Below are 5,855 nucleotides of genomic sequence, written 5' to 3' on the forward strand. Positions count from 1 at the left end.
TTTTTTTGGATAACTTGTAAGGTATATAAAATTCTAATTTTTTGCAGAGAACCTTAAAATTGCAATATCTTTCCGTTGAGCAAATAAAAAAAATAGCTGAATGAGCCAGTTGATCTGTAACGAAAAGTAAAAATGGTTTTAGAAAATGCTACTTTGGTTTTTGGTATGTTTTGATAAGATGAATAAATACTTCACATTATTTGCGTGGACAACCTACTCACCTATCCTTACATCTGCATTAGGCAACAAAGACGTTATTACAGTTTCATTTTTATTCCCCTCTAAGCTACTTCTGCTCTTTTCCTTTTTAACCTTTTTAACATCTTCATCGGTTAAGTTAAACATCACCATCGCTTTTTTAGATAAACTTGGAATGTCCTCCCCTTTACTGTTGAATTGAGAAACCTGAACTTTTGACTTCGTTTTTAAGACGGAATCCAAGGATCTAGAGGATTTTATTGAAATATTGCTACCTCCACTTTTACCAATTATTAAAATGTTAGAGTTCAAACTGGATTCACTTAAATAGTTTTTCAACGAACTAAAAACAGATAACATACATATAACGTTTGAGACAAATGGTAGACACCTCTTCATATACAGGGTCGGAAAGTCCCCATGGTTTATCGGCCGTTACGTGAGAGCGATAAAGTAAGTCATAGACATCCGTGCGATAGAGAAGGATGGCTATAATGAAGGCGTCTCAGAGTCACCGCCCGTTTCACCCTTCCACAAATAAGATCCACTTCCACTTGTAATTCAGCGACCGGTGGTCATCTTTGTTTTTGTCGTTTGGCTTTTCTTTAATAGATGTCACTACTTTATACAATTTCAACTTCGGTATTCCGATATGTTAATACCATCCGTTAACAGAGGGCAGCACAACGCGTAACAAAGAAAACTTTTTACAGTAGCTTGTAGATACCTCTGTTTGTAAATCTAGTGAACTTGTTTCCCCTACTGAGAAGTTATTCAAATGGAGTATAGTGCTCAGCTGCATTTAAAGTTCATTTAGTTGTTATTTAAGTATACTTTTTAAAATGACTTAAAAATCCCTAGAAATAAAGTAAAATTCCCTATTTCCCCAATTCCAAAAAAATCTGTAGATCTGGCATTACTCTTTCTAGGGCTGCGCCTGACCTTAAGCAAATTGTGCTGCCCAATTGTATAAGTAGTGACATCTATTACAGAAAAGGCAAACGACAAAAACAACCCACCGGTCGCTGAATTACAAGTGTAAGTGGATCTTATTTGTGGAAGGGCGAAACGGGCGGTGACTATGAAACGCCTTCATTACAGCCATCCTTCTCTATCGCAAGGGTTTTTATGAATTACTTTATCGCTCTCGCGTAACGGCCGATGAACCATGGGAACTTTCCGACCCTGTATATTGTATACAATATATGTTCTAAATTAGAACTTCTAATACTAAAATCTGTTACACACATTTTAATTCAATATTTACAATTTTTGGAAATAAAAGTATTTATATCTTCTTAATCAGTATTATTTATACATATGTACTATTTATTTCAATCTAATTATTAATTGCTCATAGTTTTTTAACACATCATATGTACAGGGTGATTCACTATATTTTGTTTTAAGAGATAAAAAAATGTGAAATACAAAAGTGGCACTATTTTTTTATGAAGTTTTCGAAAATGATAGTAGAATAACAAACAAAATGTCCGCGGATGTTAACTTTGTTAATTTAAATGGAACACCCTGTATATTTTTACATAAAGGGGGGGGGTCAAAATATAGTGAATCACCCTGTACTTTCTACTAGTCACTATATGAGGTCTGTTCAGAAAATAACCGAACTTTATTACTAATTTTAAGCATTATTGGTCCTTATCTCCTTCAAAGAACTCTTCTCCTCTATTCACACACTTTTCCCAGCGGTGTTTAAATTTCGAGAAGCAGTCCTGAAGTTATCATTTGAAATGGTCGTTGATGTTGTTTTGATGCCATTAGTAGTTTAAAAACGGCGTCCTTTGAGCACTGATGTTAATTTCGGAAATAAGAAAAAAAATCGCAAGGAATCAAGTTTCTGTTGTTCGGTCATCAAACGAGGAAGAAATTTTGCTGCAACTCGATACAAGTTCAATTTTTCAGTCAAAATTTCATAGCGTGACCCATTTGCTGACATTTCTGACAGTCAATCGGCGATTTGCACGCACCAGATCTTTGACTTTCTGAACCTGAGAGTCATCAGTTGAAGTCGAAGATTTTCCTTGTCGAAGATCATTGACTGACAACCATTTGTAATTTTCGAAAACCATTCATAACATTACGTACGACCCAGAGCATCCTCGGTAAGTTTGATTCAAAAGTTTAAACGTTTCCTTGAAAGTTTTCTCCAGCAAAACTTTATGTTGAATCGTAGTTCCAGCAAATCACACATTTCAAAAATCGTCAAAAGCTTAAACACATTGCACTCCAATAACAATATCAGAAAAAGTAAATGAGATATCAACAATCCAAGTACATGTGGTTATAGAGGAGGTTATCCGCAACGCAATGCTGCCAACCGCATATCACTAAATATCTCCATTAACGCGCGATATAAAAAGCTCTATTATTTTCTGAACAGGCCTCGTGTAATAGAAGTAAACTTCTGTCACATTATGATACATACTTTTTTACAAATATGCAACTTAATTTCCATTATTTAACATAACTCCTATTTTTTCTAAATTAGTACCTCAAAATAATAATATAAACGCTAAATCGAGAATGTTAGTAATATTCACTGTTATTTATTGATATTGATTTCCGCATTAACTTTTCTCTTAGTATCTATATATTTATTTATGTCCCTTAATGAAATAACCAATTTTCCATTCAAACTCACCTTCTCTCAAGCGTCTTTGCAATAAAATCAATTTCTGGAGCCGCATTGTTTCTAGTTCTTCTTCCAGTTAAGATATGTGAATCTTGAATTCTCTTTTTCTTTTCCTCTTCGTGAAACAAGCGCAGATCGTGGTAATAGCTAAAATAACATTAAATATAAAACAAAGTTAAATAAAATTTTGTAGGCATAACATTTTGAAAACTCAATTACAACAAAATAAATGTATTAGCTTAACTAGCTTAAAACGAAACATTAAATTTGCATAATTTCTGATGTGACGTTCATAAATTTAAAAAAAAATCCAGAGATATTTGAAACGGTTTACCTTATTGTAAGAACAAGTGTTCAAGCTACTACAAAAAATTAAAAATAAAGATGAAGATAAATATACTTAAATTATGCCAAAATTTTTATTATCAATGACTAACTTTATTAGCTATATAGGGTGGACCAAATAAAAAACAAAGTGGAATTAACTAAAAATGATTCCTTGGAAATGCATATAAATAAGCAAGTCGATTTGTTTTGGAAGGGGTGAACTTTTTACATAAATTTGACACTAACAATCACAACCCCTTTAGAAGAATTGTCACCTCAAAAATTTCAAATGTGATAAAGAGCAGAATGGTGTACTATCTAAAGGGTCTTTAAATTTTCGTACCTTCAAATTTTGTTAATTTAGGTGTACCTAATGGGGAAAATTAGAGCTCTTTTTAATTTAATATAAAATTGTTTTATTATACAGGCTGTTTGCTATTTCATTTTTGCTGTCATTCACAATTAGTTTATTTCGAAGTTTATTTAGAATGAACATAATTATGTATACTAAAAGGTTATTTCGATATAACTGAGACTTACCTTAAAACAGTCAGCCAAGCATACACAGATGGTCCGTATTGAATAATCTGCGATAGGACAAAGTCTAAGCAAATTAGATGATATCCTTTTAGGAAGACACATACACAACTTCCTGTAGTCAAAGTTACAAGGTTGACAAGTATAGATCTGATTGAACCTACCACCAGCCATGGCAAAATGAGATTTGGCCGATCTGCCTAAACGATAAAAACTTAATGAACGAAAGTTTATTTTTTTTCTTTTGATTTAGTATTTCCGCTTCTATTGAAATAGGAATAATTTTCAGCGACTGAATTAAATTGATATTAACAATAAGTGGTGAAAATAAATTACCTTCTGTTTCGAAAATATTTATGTCAAAATTTTATAATTTTTATTTACGTGTATATTGATTTGAAATATACTTAATTTCTAATATTACGTTGCAATACATTAACAAATAAATCCTTAAACACTAAGAGATTGGTCCCAGTTAAAGTACCATAGCACCCGGGCGAGGTATCAAATCAAACCTACTAGACTTTGTTTTTGGGGATGGTATTTCAGATGGTCATTCAGGCTACGAAAACGTCCGTTCCCAGGACGAAAAACATCGCAATTTTTTCCTATTTTCAATCTTTATACCGTGTTTTGAAGACTTTATCGATAGGGTACTTGCCTTGATGTGCGCATCGATTTAGTCATTTGATGAACCAAAATGGCGGCTGAAAATAGTGACATCATATCTTTACGACGATTTCACTCGAAAAAGGTGGAATTTCTCTAAAATTCTCGAGAGAAATAAAAGTCTTTCAATTGATTAAAGAATACGTTGGAATTTTGCCATAATTTTTTGAGCCAGGTTTCAAATTTTCGACTTGGCCAATTTGACTTACATTATTATAATCTATGCAGTTAGGAATACTACTTTCCTCTTAAGGGATACACAATCTTCAATGAATTTATATTTTGATTATACTTATATCTTTAACAAAAATAATAAAATCTTGTACTAGATAGAATTGCCCGAAATAAAGCGGAATTGTTATTATTCAAAGACATGTAATTTATTTATTCCTCAATGTTTCCGTACTTCCAAGTGAGATAATAATTATTTCCTGAAAAAGTAAATATTTTGAAAATGTATTTCAGCTGCTTTTTGCCATTATTGTTATTATTAATTAATAAAATTAATTTGTGGTTTTAAATAATAAAATAATTTGACATACCTTGTGCAAAACCGTACTTATCTTATCAACTTCACCTGTTACATAGGTGTTGTATAACAATGAAAAATTAATATTAACGGTCGATAGAAGGAAGCACAAAAAACAGGCACTTGGGTAGGAAATTCTGGAAGGAAGCCTAGATAGTTGAAGATAGGCAGTTGAAGTGAGGACAACGCGAAGTGAAAAGTAAGACGATCAGTGTAGTGCGAAAAATACAGAAGCAGTGGAAAATTAAGTGTTTAACCGGTATTAGTTAGCAGGTAATATTCTTTAAGTACTTTGTTGTTAATTATTCTATATATTCTTATGATTGTGATGGTTATAGATGTTTCATGATAATAATTTTTTGTATGTTTAGCTTTCATTTTTTTATGCTCAGGGGCGTATATTTTCCTAACGTAAGATTGTTACAATTGTTATTAACGATTTCCCATTATTTATTACATGTTAAAATATATGTGTGCATATATATATTGTCGTATATATATAACGACTTCTTTGTTTCACATCTAACTTGTTTTTGTCATGAATACGTTATACGAAAAACATAGATGTTTCATGATAATAATTCTGTATAGGTTTAGCCTTCATTGTCTTACGCTTGGGGGCGTATATTTCTCTAAGATAAAATTGTTACAATTATTATTAACGATTGCTCATTATGTATTACATGTTAAAATATGTATATTGTCGTGTCTGCCCAGATATTGCAAAACAACTTCTTTGTTTCACATTTAACTTGTTTTATCTTGATTACGTTGTTCTTTGATTTCTTGTGCTCACTTTATGTCATACGTATGTAAGAGCTTTGTTGAATTTACTAACATTTTCACCCATGATTATTATTATTGTTCCTCTGAAATCTCAACTATAGCTGGATTGCCTCCCGTATGGGACTCCAGTACCTTCCCTATTATTATTGCTATTAT

The 5,855-nt window shown here is 31.9% G+C and overlaps 1 long non-coding RNA gene across 1 annotated transcript; it reads right to left on the reverse strand.

The window, feature by feature from the left end:
- Positions 1 to 377: 377 nt before the first annotated feature.
- LOC108907090 lies at positions 378 to 3,795 on the reverse strand. Its single transcript, XR_002763023.1, has 3 exons — positions 3,719 to 3,795; positions 2,861 to 2,998; positions 378 to 541 (listed from the first exon to the last, which is right to left on the reverse strand). It is a non-coding gene; the product is annotated as an uncharacterized LOC108907090 (long non-coding RNA).
- Between the last annotated feature and the right edge of the window lie 2,060 nt (positions 3,796 to 5,855).

Source organism: Anoplophora glabripennis, unplaced genomic scaffold (genome assembly GCF_000390285.2).
Source record: "Anoplophora glabripennis isolate ALB-LARVAE unplaced genomic scaffold, Agla_2.0 scaffold281, whole genome shotgun sequence".
Taxonomy (NCBI): domain Eukaryota; kingdom Metazoa; phylum Arthropoda; class Insecta; order Coleoptera; family Cerambycidae; genus Anoplophora; species Anoplophora glabripennis.